This window comes from Rattus norvegicus, chromosome 14, assembly GCF_021556685.1.
Source record: "Rattus norvegicus strain SHRSP/BbbUtx chromosome 14, alternate assembly SHRSP_T2T, whole genome shotgun sequence".
In the NCBI taxonomy this organism is placed as follows: domain Eukaryota; kingdom Metazoa; phylum Chordata; class Mammalia; order Rodentia; family Muridae; genus Rattus; species Rattus norvegicus.
The window spans coordinates 28,095,023-28,111,549 of NC_141547.1; positions in this window are offsets into that span (position 1 = coordinate 28,095,023).

Below are 16,527 nucleotides of genomic sequence, written 5' to 3' on the forward strand. Positions count from 1 at the left end.
TAAAGCCATCTTATGAAAAAAGCCTTGTGATTGCCAACATGAATTTCTGAAATTCATTTGTCAGTACAGTTCAAGTTTTAGGTTTTTCTCCATAATTAGGAAATTCCTAATGTATTTTATGGATGTTAATATTTGACTCAAAGCAGTGACTGTGAGTGTTATCCTGGAAGCTTTAATTGTCCCCAGAAATCTATACCTCAGAGTATGGTTTTCCAGAATAGAAAATTACCAAGGGGTAGAGTTTTAGAAGTTAGGCGTAGTGAAATCCTCCTGCCGCTTAGGACCTATTTCTGTGGGAACTGTAGGATCCTAGTCCATCCACATTCTTCTAGTCCTTCTTGGCTAATGAAGTGAGATGTTTTACTTAGCTGTGTGATTTTCCAAATAGTGGCTTCTTAGATAAAGCACAAAGTAGTGGGCCCAAATTGAATCTTAAAATCTTGTTAAATAACCTTCTTTCTTTTTAATAAATCTATGAAATATTCTGCTGTGTTATATACTGCTGACCGATAAGTGGATGATCATAAATGAAATCAAATTAAAATAGTATCACCCTATACTTGTGTGGACTAAAATGCAATGTTACTGTTTTCCCAAGACAGGGAGTTCGGGAACACAAAGTTATGAATAGGAAAGGCCATGAAAACTCAAAACATGAAGAATTACTGAATGTATGAACATGGTTGTATTGTCCATAAATAAAAGGTTAGTTACATGTTTTAGTGAAGCATATCCTTAATTCCAGGAGTCAAGAGGAGACAATGGAATGGGGATCTCAGTGAATTAAGGACAAGACTATTCTATAAAATGAGATGCAGGCTAATCAAGAGAGTGCACAGTGAGACCCTGTCTGTAAACAAAATAAATGTCAGTCCATGATGTATTTATTTTTGCTCTAAGGAATAGCACAATTAATACTTCTGATACTACTTGAAAAATATGAACAAACCTGTTCAGTATTGGCTATCTTTTAGTGGAATCCAGGTAGTATCAAAGTGGAAGACATAATTAGTCTCTTAACTGGGTAGATTTCAATATTTTAAGACTTTTATTTTTCATGGTTTTATATTTGAAATATAGTTTTGATCATGATGCTATTCTTAACAGATGCCTTTGTATTTTTTCACTAATAGAATGAGAAACTCAATTGACACAAAGAAAAAAGAATAAAGAGAAAAGGGAAACAGGAATAGAAAAAAGGAACAAAGAAAATGATTCCTAATGATATGCATATGGTAGATGCCTAGCCCAATTATCAGAGAATAATTCATGTACCAATCCAGTAATCGATGAGAACAGATGAAGATCCACAGTCGAATATCTCAAGAAACTTGGCAGAAGACAAGGAGGAAGCAGGTTAGCAGGCAGAGGGGTCAAGAACATCATCCACAAAATCATTGGGCCTCACAGAGATAGAACCAGGGATCCTACTTGAATTTGCACCAGGCCTTCAGGATACACGTTTGGGGTTTTTGTTGGATCACTAGTATTATGAGTAGGCATATCTCTCATTCTTTTGCCTGTTTATTGTACCAATTTCCTCCTGTTTGTTTGCCCCATCCAACCTTGATATAAGGGTTTATGACTATTCTTATTGTATTATGTTATCTAAGGTCAATTGATATTATTGGGATGTCTGCACTTTCCTAAAGAGAAAATTCAGGAAAACTGATTTGAGATAAATGGGAGGTGAGAGAATTGTGAGACAGGAGAAAGGCAGATTGTAATTGGGATGGATTGTATGAAAGGATAGTAAATGAGAATTAATGAATAGATGAATAAATAGTACAAATAAAATAAATGTATTATATATACTCATGAAATCAATTCTAAGTTGTATAAATATATATAAAAATTTATTTCAGTTATAGTGTTAGACTCAAGTTAGTCTCAAAATAAATTAAAATACATATACTTCAGATAAAAATTAATTTATTCATTATTGTAGAGAATAAAAATGGAAAATAACCATTCCTAAAAGTTTAAAAGAAGATCTAACTCCGAATTCCCAGACTTGGAAATCCTTAATATTACTTAATATAGCCTGTAATACTGAAATACTCTTATCAGTTAGGCTCTATTCATTTAATTTTTTATGCCTGACATGATCAGATTCATAACTGAGTGAGATAAAGTTTTCATTATTTTCTTCTAAGAAAGGGTTGTTCATCTGCCAAGCCTCTTCCTGTTTACTTACTTATTTGTTTGTTTATTTTTATTTATTCACTCTACATCCTGCTCACTGCGCCCTCCCCATCCTGGTCACCTCCTCCCACAATCCTTTCCCCATGTCCCTTCCACTTCTCTGAGCTGGCTATGGGCTCCCCTGGTTATGCCCTCAAACTGGCACTTCAAGTCTTCAAGGTTAGCTGCTTCTTCTCCCACTCAGGCCACATGGTCTTCCTGAGACATTTTGTTTGTTGTAGCCAATATATATATTTGTATTGTTTAATATTTTAAAAGTTGATTAAATAGATGGACCATGAACACAGAACGGATCTGTTGAAATTTATGAAGGCATCTGAAAGAATAAGGAACGTAGAATCAGCAATGAGTTCCGCCATTTCTCCATTCTTTATCTGTTAGCTAGCATACTGGATTCACTTTGCTGCTGTGGCAAAACTCTCTGGCCAACAGCAACTTAGGAAGGATAGAGTTTATTGGCCTGGCTCGCTATTTCAAGGCACAATCCATCACTGATGGAAGGTCTCCACATAGTAGGTCTATACACAGGTACTTTTTCACTGTCTACTCAAACATCTTTTCATTCTCCAATCCTTGTACTGATCATGCCTGAACCTAGTTAGCTTTTAAGAACTGGTGAGACTAGAAACTGCAGGGTCTTATGGCTACTGACAGCTTTCTTAACTTTTGCTTAAGACAACATTTATCTTATTTTTTTAATTCTAGAGTTACTGTTGTACTGCTGGCAGGAGGATAATCAATTTCAGCTTTCATAGTACTCTGTGTCTGCTAAATTTAGTTTCGGGGGGTACTTCCTTTTACTCTCCCCTTGTGCTCTCTTCTGTGTAACTAGGAGCATCTTAGACTTACCCCTTTAACTTTAACAGCCTCATTCTCAGGAGGTTTGCGTTACTTATACTTGACCCTAGGCATACTTCATACTTCCTTTGACAGGGAAGTCAATCCATAAGCATAACCAAAGCTGTCTATCATCTTATTTTAACTCTGACCTGGCCTTGGAAGTTTGTTCCCTGATGGCCATTGCAATTGCTTGTTAAACTCTGTGTCAAAGAAGATCCTGTTTGGCTTGTTTAACTTCTTTCCTTTGAATGGGTGACTACAGAGAAGATTTGTAATACGTTTAAACATTGACATTTAGTTTCCTTAGCCAAACTGACAGTGTGTCCAAAAGTATTATGAGGACTCTAAGAGGTAACACAAATATCCCTTGCCTTAAATAGCATTTCCTGGGAAGCTGTCTGTGAAATGGAGGTTTAAATGCCTATATTTTATGAGGTAGCGCTTGTATGTTCCACAAGTGTTATACAGTGAGAGAGGAAGCTTGTGATGAAGGAGAGTGGAGATGTTAATAGCTGCGATCATCATCATTTTTTCAGAACTCTGAATGCCTAAGAGAGTAGGTGACTGAGAGTACAGAGCAGGACTCATCTCTGGTATGTTTGCATCTCCACTTTCCTTGTGCTTTGTGCTTCTCATGTCGTGTCTGCTATATTTAGCAAATGATGATGGAATTTGGACAGAGAACGCTGCTAGTGGGTCATGTAGATTACCTACCTGGCTGGCATACATCTTTCTATGACTCCATGATATGCAAAACCAACCTTCTAAAACCTAGGTTACCAGGAAGGAATTTCAACACAAATATTGGTATAATGATATTTTGAAAGGAAATGGAATGTAACCATATTTGAAATATGTTTGCCTTTTTAAAGGTATATTTCTATTTATAAATAACCCAGATCTTCCTATGAGTGCGTGTTTTGTTTTGTTTTGTTTTTTACTTTGTTCACCTGTCTGTTCTCATCTACAGTGTCCTTGTTATTAAGGAATCTTTTCAATGAATTAATTTCTGAAATACTGTCTTAAAGTTTTTGACATTTTGAGAGGCCAGATGCGTTAAACTCCTGGGATTCAAATTTGACATTGTTTTGTTTAAAAGATAAGTACATATCGTGCTTAGATTGTTCTCTTTATTATAACTACAAATATGTATGTCTCAAATCACCATGGCTGTCATCTACCTAGACACACATTCATAAATACATTTCACTTTTATAATAGAATCTAATTTTTATTTGTAGACTCCTATTTAAAATCATGTAACATCCTCATGTTTAACCTGCAAATGATAATCCTGCTGATTTTTTAAACCAGTGTTGTACTTTTTCCCATTACATCACTTATTCCTATGGTTAAAGGAAGGTCTTCATCATTTGTGCATATTTCCAGGTAGATTTTCTGTCCTTATTTTTTTCATATCTATTGAAGCATTTATTGTTTCTTTGAATTTATTATCTCTGCCAAAGCAGTTTTGGTGTTTCCAACTCTTGTTGTTCAGACCATCATACTTTGCTTGTTTATAACAACGATTTTAGGTATTTCTTTGCACCTTCTTAAGGATTTGGACAGAGTATTAAATTCTATATTGTGGTAGGATAATCTCATATTAGTGAATTTAGTCCATCTTCATATAACAGTTTAGCAATTTTAGGGAACATGGCCCAAATGTAGTGTCTGTTTCTGCTGTAACACACACTGTGATTCTTTAGACACAGTGCCCTTTCTCTTTTTTTGGACAAATGTTTTCAATCCATTTCTTTCTTTTTGGTATATGAAAATGAGTGCTTCTCAGTGAGAATGTCAATACCTGCACCATGTGTGCTTGCTAAGATCAACACACACTTTATCTTCTGATGACATAATCCAGTCTGCAAAATCAGTTGAGGAATCTCCATTGGATGCCTAATAATTCTTAGAATGTTTCCTGGTACCAAGTGCTATTGATGCAGCTATCAAAATCAGGTGAAATATTCAAGTATGCAATACGGAGAAACAACACCAGGAAACGCTTGAGGAAGCCAGGCTCAATGATAGGGGTTTTCAATTTTAGTTCTTAAAGTCATCAGTCTTTAAAGGATGTTTCAAAAATATCTAGGGTGGACTACATACTTCAGAAACCTTCTACATCCACCAATGGACTGAACTTGTCCTGAAGTGGTAAGGCATCTTGAGGTGTATCTTAATTAGGCCAATATGGATTCATGACTTACTGTGTTGTAGTATTCCCAGTTACTAGGACTTCAAGTCTTCAAAGTGCTAAGAGAGTAGTCTACCATACCAAATATTTCCTTGCCTTGTCTTGGGACCTTAAAGCATTGCATATCAATATCTATTATCATGGAGATGCTGTCATACATGTGATTACATAGGATAATGGAGTAAAATACTGTATTCACAATTACATTTTCAGCCATCAGGCTAATGGTATGTGAATGAAATACTTGAAATTCTCACAAGCAGCTGACTGACAGACACACATACTTACACGTAACCATTGGAATGAAGTTGGGGACCCCTGGGATTGAATTAGGGAAAGGCTGAAAAAAGCTGAGAAGGAGGGAAATCCCATAGAAAGATCAACAGTTTCAACTAAGTCAGTCCCCTTAGATCTCTCAGACACTGAGAAACCAGACCACATACAAGAGCTTGTCCAAGGTCCCTACTCATATACAGCAGAGGACTGCTGGTTCTGGCCTCAGTGGGAGAAGACTTGCCCAACCCTCAAGAGATTTGAGGCCCCAGGGCATGAGAAAGCCTGATTGTGGGGTGGGGTGCATCCTCTTGGAGACTGGGGAGAGGAGGAATGGGATGAGGAACTGTGGGAGGGTGAACAGGAGTGGGGGCAGTGGCTGGACTTTTTAAAAAAGTAAAAAGAATTAAAGAAAGAAAAAGAGAAAAAAATTCTCATAAAGTATTCTTACAACTAGCTCAGTTATTTGTATGGATATGATTTCAGATCTAACCACTTGGTACTGGATAATCAATAGTAGAGCAATAGTAGAGTACTTTCCCTCGGTATATATGATTATGTTTTGTTTCATAAACACACATATACATACATGCACACACACACACACACACACTCACACACACACACACATCTCAGGACTATAAAATTAAATGTCTAAAATAAGTTGTTATTATATTAATATAAAAAAGTACTTACAACAATAAAGAATATTGATTCCTCCTATGTTTATGCATAAACTAATATTCTGAGTTTTTTAAACATTTCTCTTTCCTGCTTTTAATTGCTTTGTATCATAGTTCAGATTTGTTTCCTGAGAAAAAGATCTTTTTTTCTTTTTCATGTCCTCCTTTTCTAATAATGTTCTAGACATTTAATGTTGTTTCACTTTCATTCTTGTCTTTGTTTCTGGTGCTTGCTTTTGCAATGGAAGAAACACTCAATGGACTTGTGTTCTCAGCTCTGGTTACCTTCCCTGGGTCCTAGGGTATACTGATTTGAGTAAGAATGGCCCATACATTAAATGCTTAGTCATCAGCAGTATCCCTACTTGAGAATGGTTAGGAGGTGCAGTTTTGTTGAAGTAGGTGTGGTCCTGTCACCAAGGGCAGGCTTTGAGGTTTCAAAAAGCCAAGCCAGGGCTAGAGTCTAACTCTTCCTGTAGCATGCAAATTATAGGATGTTGCTGTCAGCTCCTTCTCCACCACCATGTGTGCCTCCATGCCGCTCTGCTCTCAGCCATGATGATAATGGTGTCTGGTGTTATGTGGAGGTCCTTGATCCACTTGGACTTGACTTTTGTGCAACATGACCTACATAAGTCTATTTTAATTTTTTTTACATATTGACTGCCAGTTAGACCAGCACCATTTATTGAAGATACTTTCTTTATTCCATTGTATATTGTTAGCTTGTTTGTCAAAGATCAAGTGTCCATAAGTGTGCGGATTTATTTCTTGGTCTTCAATTTTCTTTCACTGATCAACCTGTCAGTCTTTGTACCAATATCATGCAGTTTTTGCCACTGTTGCTCTGTAGTACAGCTTGAGGATGCAAATGGATAGAACTAGAAAAGATCATCCTGAGTGAGGGCACTCAGAACCAAAAGGACATGCACGGTGTGTATTCACTAAAGAGTGAATGTTAGTCAAAGATGCACAACATACTCAGTGAAAATTCTCCAGAACTCAAGAAGGTTAGCAAGCAGAAGGGCCCAAGTGAGGGTGCTTCAGTCCATTTGGAAGGAACACGAAAGCAATTACAGGAGGTAGAGGGAGGAAGAGACTTGGGTGGGAAATATACAACCTCAGGAGGTGGGAAGTGGAGAACCTTCTACAATGTACTAGAGACCTGGCAGGTGAGAGACTCTCAAGACTCAAAGGAAGGGACTTTATATGAAATGCCCTACAGTGAGGAGAGGGAACTCATAGAGCCCACCTCCAGTAGAAAGATGGGACATCATAGAAGGATGTGGCTGCCATGCCACAGACAAAATCTTTGACACAGGGTTGTTCCTGTCTAAAAGAACTCTGGGCACAAAGATGGAGAAGAGGCTGATGCAAAAGTGGGCCAGTGACTGACGCAAACTGGGATTCATCTCAAGGAAAAACTCTAAGAACTGACACTATTACTAATTCTTTGGTGTGCTTACAGACAGTAGCCTAGCATGGCTGTCTGCTGAGAGACCCAACGAGCAGCTGACTGTAGCAGTTAGAGATACTCACACCCATCCAATGGACAGAATTCAGGGACCCCTGTGTTTGAATTAGGGAAAGGCTGGAAGAAGCTGAGGTTGAAGGCAATGAAAGCCCAGTAGTCTCAACTAAGCTAGACCCCTGAGCTCTTTCAGACACTGAGGCACCAACCAGGCAGCATATAAGAGCATATGAGGCACTGGATGCCTGTTTTAGACTCAGTGGGAGAAGACAAGCCTAACCCTACAGAGACATGGGGCTGTGTGTGGGTGGAGACATCCTGGAGACAGACAGGAGGAGGAACAGAATGAGGAACTGTGGGAGGGTGGACCAGAAGAGGGGTAATGACTGAACTGTAAGTTGCTGTGGTCACAGTGTTTCTTTACAGTAACAAAACATTGACTATGGCATAGATTTTAAGCTTTATCTTTATCTTAAGTTTTTACTAATAATATAAATCGCAGAGATTTGAGCAGCCTAATATTTCTCTGTGACAAATCTGAGAAACATCTACACATTTTATTTCATTCCAAGTGGTTTTAGGTAAGATACACTAATTTTAAGATTTTCATAATAAACCTGACATCTAACATCCTTAAGAGATAATTATACATGTGGTTGTAGAATAGTGTAAAAAGCAAAATTTTAAATACATCAGGTTTTAATTCATTATGGAGTTTACTCAATACTCATTCATGTTGTGAATAGTTGATTCAGAAGGAAAATAATTAACATCGTAGGCAAATTGATGTACTCTTTTTTCTTATATAGCATCTTCAATTTATCTACATTATACCCAGTAACCTTAAATCAACTTAACTTTATGGATTAGTCAATACCTTCCATGAATGAAGGATAGATTTGTAAGATGTTCGTCAGCATCCACTTGCAAACCATTATGATGATTTTCACTGATACCAATCCAATAGAGATTATATTTCCTAATGACAAACGGTGATCATTGAAAAACTTGAAGCACAAATCCCATAATTGGTTCAGTTCTTTGGCACGATTAAGTATGACTCAGAGAACAAAGGATCTTACAAGAGGAAAAAATATGAGGAGGAATGCCCTTCTAACCATGGCTGAGCAATCTGAATATTAGTGGCCTGCTTGAGAAATCCTTGTATATTTCCTATGCTGTGAAACGTCAAAGAAGGAAAATTAATAGACCACTCTCTACCATGAAATGGGTAAACTGCAGCTAGCTAAGGACAGCAGCAGAGTGAGATGTTTGTCAGCTATTGGGGGCTAATATCCATCAGCGGACATATAACCCAACTGCCTTCTAAACATGCATGTTTATACCTGTATACAAACGATCCTGTCAGCTTAGAAGCTTCTTTTTGCAGTGAGCAGGGGTGAAGGCAGAGACTCATAACAGCTTAAACTGTGGAGAGTGACTGTTAAGTGCTCAGCCACAAGAGGCTTTTAATATCACCTTTGCCGAGGCTCGAGGATTACTCAAAAGCACGGCCAGAAAGAACATACAAGCCAAAGAATGAAGGATAATGTTTTGTGAATAGGAATAGACTTTGCAAACATGGATACACAACTGCACAAAACTTATACACACATGAAAGACATTTGCTATGGAAGGGAGTATGGGGGACAGGACTGAGTTTTGACAAAGGAGTAGGCTAAGGGTTATAGGGAGTATAAAATATCACTATATATTATCTATGACATCTTTAATATATATTCTGAACATATTTAATATGGGTATGTGGGAAATTGTCAGAATGCTGGTGAAGACAAACTTAAAATTAAAGAGAACACCAATATTTAGTTGGTTTCACTGGAAACTCAAGAGAAAGTTCTCTATTCATTCAAGAACCTGGAAGACTGCAGAAGTTGAACGTATCTTTCTCCTTTCCTTCAAGGTGTAGCTCCTCCTTAGTTTTTTTATAATTTGCTTCTAGCAGGTTGTAAATTGAGTTTGGTTCCACAGGTCTTCACTGGGAAGTTTCAGTTGATGAGGTGTCGCTCGGTTTCCCTTTGTCTTTAGAGTTTGAGAGACAGCAATTTGTGCTGTAACTTAGTTTTCTGAGTTTTTTTTTCATTTTTCTCCATTTTCTTCTTTCTTTCCCTTTATCTTCCTGCTGGTATGAACAGGTGATACTAACACTTTCTATCGGCCACAAACTGCTTCTAATCCTAATCTTTTCGTTTTGTCAGTTGAGAGACTCCTTGAAGCAACTGCATTTCAATATAACTTAGGAGGGAGGGTAAGGCTCAAGTTTGTTGAATGAGAAAATAAAAAACCAGAAATGTATTAGTGTATTGATAATACATACTTTGAGCAAGCTAAAACAGAATTTATGCACAGAGCAAAAGGATCAGAAAGACAAAAGAGGAAAGAAAGAGTGTGGGTTCCTCACAGAAAAGTCAACATTTCATTGTGATTCGTTTCTAGGTTATTACATATGTTTACTAGATTTTTGCCAGTATGTGAACAAAACCCTAAAATAGAGAAAATGTCAGAGGACTTGCATTTAATGAGTTTAAGCGTTGTGTTTAGAATTTACATTGATGTATTGTAAAGTATGCTTGTAGGTTAAGATTATGAATATTTAAAATAAATGTACCAAACTGTACAGTAAAACTTCTCTAAGTACTTACCTTTTAATTTGAAATTAATGGCATGTATCTCAAATTGTCAGAGTGATATATATATATATACATATATATATATATATATATATGTATAGTTTAGCTGTCTTCAGACACATCAAAAGAAGGCATCAGATCCCATTACAGATGGTTGTGAGCCACCATGTGAATGCTGGGATTGGAACTCAGAAACTCTGGAAGAGTAATTACTGCTCTTAACTGTTGACTCATCTCTCCAGGTTTAATGTCAGAGTGTTTTAAATGAAGGAAGTTTGCAAAAATAACTTGATTGTATGAATCCTTTGACATATCTAAAATATGTTAAATAAGACAGCATACATATAACTTTGAAAGTTATGAAAAAACTTTGAAACTATGACAAATATATACAACTTTAACATTGAATTATAGAATTAACACCTCACACAAATCATCAGTGACTTAATGATTAATCAATAAACTAAAATTAATGGTGTAAATAGTGATTATATCAAATATTTTGACTTCTGGTATCTGTTTTTTTAAACAATAGTTGAGTTACCTTTAGTTAAACCTATAATTTTGAGCTACAAATTATGTTATTACTTAATGATGGAGTATCCATTAACAGGATTTTTTCAATTTGTATTTCCAAAACTCTTTTGTTCAAATAAAAAGAACAATATAAACATTGATTTAACATATTAAGATATGTAACCCTGAAAAATGAGAGTTTTGCCTATATCAAATGAGACAAAAGAAAGTCCAAATGGAAATAATTATATAATACTTTAAATTTTTTATTTTAAACAATGACTCATGGTATGCAGCTATTTTAGCATTCCATGGAAACCAAAAGATTATCTTAATCAAAATGTCCACTTAACAAAAATGTCAGATTTGAGTTAAACATGCGTTTCTGTAAAGATTTTCATATTTGCAAGGTTCACGTGCCCTGTTAACTATTAAAAGTTCGCTCAGTTAGCCCATTTAATTATAAAATATATAATTATACTTTAAAGTGAATAGATATGAGCTGATTTGGCAATATACAAGTAGAAATAGACTGAGTTGAAAACAGGACAAAGTTTCAAACTTTAGCTACAGAAATTCTATCACCTCAACTCTGCTGGCTATGTACATGATCCACGGTCCTGTTACACTTTGCTGTTGGTTGCTTATCCTGCACAGGATATGCACACAAAGAAACTGGATATTATAGACATTCTTACCAGTACTTTGAATACAGCTCTCGTGTCTGAAGTACATTTAATTTAGTTTCTTAAGTGTATAAGACCTTTTGGTGTTTTCAGTGATAGATGCCGACAGCTGCTTGTTCATTGCATTTTTGATCAGGCTGTACCAAGACCTCTTAAAGTGAGACCTAAGAATGAAATGCTACCACAAAAGGAGATCAAAGGGATACAGATCGGAAAAGAAGAGGTCAAAATATCACTATTTGCAGATGACATGATAGTATATTTAAGTGATCCCAAAAGTTCCACCAGAGAACTACTAAAGCTGATAAACAACTTCAGCAAAGTGGCTGGGTATAAAATTAACTCAAATAAATCAGTTGCCTTCCTCTATACAAAAGAGAAACAAGCCGAGAAAGAAATTAGGGAAACGACACCCTTCATAATAGACCCAAATAATATAAAGTACCTCGGTGTGACTTTAACCAAGCAAGTAAAAGATCTGTACAATAAGAACTTCAAGACACTGAGGAAAGAAATTGAAGAAGACCTCAGAAGATGGAAAGATCTCCCATGCTCATGGATTGGCAGGATTAATATAGTAAAAATGGCCATTTTACCAAAAGCAATCTACAGATTCAATGCAATCCCCATCAAAATACCAATCCAATTCTTCAAAGAGTTAGACAAAACAATTTGCAAATTCATCTGGAATAACAAAAAACCCAGGATAGCTAAAGCTATCCTCAACAATAAAAGGACTTCAGGGGGAATCACTATCCCTGAACTCAAGCAGTATTACAGAGCAATAGTGATAAAAACTGCATGGTATTGGTACAGAGACAGACAGATAGACCAATGGAATAGAATTGAAGACCCAGAAATGAACCCACACACCTATGGTCACTTGATTTTTGACAAAGGAGCCAAAACCATCCAATGGAAAAAAGATAGCATTTTCAGCAAATGGTGCTGGTTCAACTGGAGGGCAACATGTAGAAGAATGCAGATCGATCCATGCTTATCACCCTGTACAAAGCTTAAGACCAAGTGGATCAAGGACCTCCACATCAAACCAGACACACTCAAACTAATAGAAGAAAAACTAGGGAAGCATGTGGAACACATGGGCACTGGAAAAAATTTCCTGAACAAAACACCAATGGCTTATGCTCTAAGATCAAGAATCGACAAATGGGATCTCATAAAACTGCAAAGCTTCTGTAAGGCAAAGGACACTGTGGTTAGGACAAAACGGCAACCAACAGATTGGGAAAAGATCTTTACCAATCCTACAACAGATAGAGGCCTTATATCCAAAATATACAAAGAACTCAAGAAGTTAGACCGCAGGGAAACAAATAACCCTATTAAAAAATGGGGTTCAGAGCTAAACAAAGAATTCACAGCTGAGGAATGCCGAATGGCTGAGAAACACCTAAAGAAATGTTCAACATCTTTAGTCATAAGGGAAATGCAAATCAAAACAACCCTGAGATTTCACCTCACACCAGTGCGATTGGCTAAGATCAAAAACTCAGGTGACAGCAGATGCTGGCGAGGATGTGGAGAAAGAGGAACACTCCTCCATTGTTGGTGGGATTGCAGACTGGTAAAACCATTCTGGAAATCAGTCTGGAGGTTCCTCAGAAAATTGGACATTGAACTGCCTGAGGATCCAGCTATACCTCTCTTGGGCATATACCCAAAAGATGCCTCAACATATACAAGAGACACGTGCTCCACTATGTTCATCGCAGCCTTATTTATAATAGCCAGAAGCTGGAAAGAACCCAGATGCCCTTCAACAGAGGAATGGATACAGAAAATGTGGTACATCTACACAATGGAATATTACTCAGCTATCAAAAACAACGAGTTTATGAAATTCGTAGGCAAATGGTTGGAACTGGAAAATATCATCCTGAGTGAGCTAACCCAATCACAGAAAGACATACATGGTATGCACTCATTGATAAGTGGCTATTAGCCCAAATGCTTGAATTACCCTAGATCCCTAGAACAAACGAAACTCAAGACGGATGATCAAAATGTGAATGCTTCACTCCTTCTTTAAATGAGGAAAAAGAATACCCTTGGCAGGGAAGGGAGAGGCAAAGATTAAAACAGAGACTGAAGGAACACCCATTCAGAGCCTGCCCCACATGTGGCCCATACATATACAGCCACCCTATTAGACAAGATGGATGAAGCAAAGAAGTGCAGACCGACAGGAGCCGGATGTAGATCGCTCCTGAGAGACACAGTCAGAATACAGCAAATACAGAGGCGAATACCAGCAGCAAACCACTGAACTGAGAATAGAACCCCCGTTGAAGGAATCAGAGAAGGAACTGGAAGAGCTTGAAGGGGCTCGAGACCCCAAAAGTACAACAATGCCAAGCAACCAGAGCTTCCAGGGACTAAGCCACTACCTAAAGACTATACATGGACTGACCCTGGACTCTGACCCCATAGGTAGCAATAAATATCCTAGTAAGAGCACCAGTGGAAGGGGAAGCCCTGGGTCCTGCTAAGACTGAACCCCCAGTGAACTAGACTATGGGGGGAGGGCGGCAATGGGGGGAGGGTTGGGAGGGGAACACCCATAAGGAAGGGGAGGGGGGAGGGGGATGTTTGCCCGGAAACCGGGAAAGGGAATAACACTCGAAATGTATATAAGAAATACTCAAGTTAATAAAAAAAAAAAAAGAATGAAATGCTACCTTCTTATCTTTCCCTCCATCTTGATTTATAAGAGTTTAGTATCAGCTATTTGAACTTATATTTTATTGGCATTACTAAAACAATTTAGGAGATACAAGTTTTCATTAGGCATGAGATAATGCCAATTAAAATTTGAAAACATACGTAACACAGTATAATTCCTCATTTAAAGAAAAAAACATTTCTTAAGGGCTAGAGAGCTGGCTCAGCTGTTCAGACAATTGGTTCCTCTTGAAGAAGACCTGGATTTGAATCCTACTATATACAATGTGGTTTAAGCCATCAGCATTTCCAGTTCCAGGAAATATAAATCCCTCTTCTCACCTACATGAACTCTAGGCATGCACATGGTAAACAAATGTATACATGGACAAAGTATTCACATATATGAAGTAAAATAAATTAATAATGTAAAAATATTGCCTAAATCAATGATAATACCAGCAATTTATATAGATTAGTTTTATCTAATGAGAAAGCAAATTACAAAATTTAATGACATAAGAAAGAACATTTTTACTCTATGTTAAATTGTGTGTAGAGGGTTTCGCAATATCAGAGCGAACTTGTAAGTTTTTTATAACAATGTGTACTAACTGCCTTTCTGGTTTATGTCAGAGAGATTTAACAAAAAGAGACTGTTATGTATAATGAAGAAATAAGTGTCTCTGTGCCATAACTTTGATTATTAATTTCACAGTCTCATTTCCATTAAGAACCTAGTGGTTTAAAATGAACATATATTTAATGGAATATTCGTGTGAGGTTTAGACAGATACTAACATTAGGTCTGATTTCATCCAATTTATTAACATCAATAATAAGCTAATAGTGATTATAATATGTTAAAAATTGAATAATAATGGTCAACATGTTTGAGTATTTCTGTTCTCTTCCTTATAACTATAGATTTTAGTGTAATATGTGATTTAGGCCAGACTATTATCATTATTAAATTATATTCTCATGAAATCCAGAGACTGTTGCTTTAGTCCTCAAAGTGTCTGTATTTTAGGTCCATCAGATAAGTGGGTAATTGTAAGTGAGATCTTAAGGATGAGGAACCAGTTTCATTAAATTGGTATCTAATATGGTGAAAAAGAACAAGACTGCTAATACATAGTAGAAATGTTAGGTGTGGACACAGTGAGGGGAGCACCACAGGCCACTCAATGACGCGTTAGAGCTTATACCTCAGAGTACATGCTACTTTGTAACAGCATTGAGGCAGCTCTCAGCCGCCATTATTACATTAAATTCAGTCATTAATAAAAGCTATCTTAAGACGAGATGGGAAGTACTGTTTCCAACAGCAACGGGTAGTACAGTCATCAGCTTCAAGCTAAAGTCTTCTACCTTTTTGATTGACATTATATTTAAGTAACATGACAATTTTTTCTCTCAGAAAATTTGATTAAAAGTGGGAAACCCATTAATAGTTTTATGTTTACGTTTTGTTTCTTTTAATATTGAAATGGCAATGACAAAGAGCTGCCCTTAGCTTAACATATGAAGTAAATGAAGGAAAACACAACATTAAATGTTAAGGTAAGCTCAGATCTAAAAAAAAAAAAATGAAACTGAGTCAAGAAGGGATAAAGGGGAAAGGATAAGCAGAATAGGAAATAGGATAAGCAGAATGTGCAAGTACTTGTGTCTTTGCTTCAAATTGGTAAATTCCAAAATGCAGAATATAAAATGCATCTGTTCTCTAATGTAGAAACAGATTTGTCATAAATGCTATTAGCTTTCTATTGATAAAGGAAGGAATTACTTTTATTTTTTATCTTAACGTCCCAGCAAAAGATTATAAAATACAATATCTAGTAATTGAACAACTCTAGGAGAAATTTTGCATTTTCTTTTCATCCTTTTGTTCCCAAATTACGGAGATATAATCATGAGGAGACTAGGCAGTTTACATTCCACTTATTTTTATTTTTCTGTAGACACCTCTAAACTTTTGGGCTCCCTGCAAGTTGTACAGAGCACTCTAGGTTCTTAGTATTTGTGATCTGTCACCCATCCTGAGGTGGGATTTTGGTGATAGAGCCTTCTTTCAGATATGTGTGTTCCCGTAAGTAGCCCATCAGCCATACACACTTAAATAGCATAAATAAAATTCAATGCTTCACCCTTTGGGTATTGGTGGTTTCTTTGTCTTGACTTTCCTCAGTTCCCCATCTTAAGTGAGGAGATGTTTGTGCGTGTCTTCCCAACCCAGTGTCATAGAGCATGGGACCTTAGAAAAACAAAGAGCTTCATCGACTTTTAAAAATTTTGGAAGGATTGTGAATTTATTATT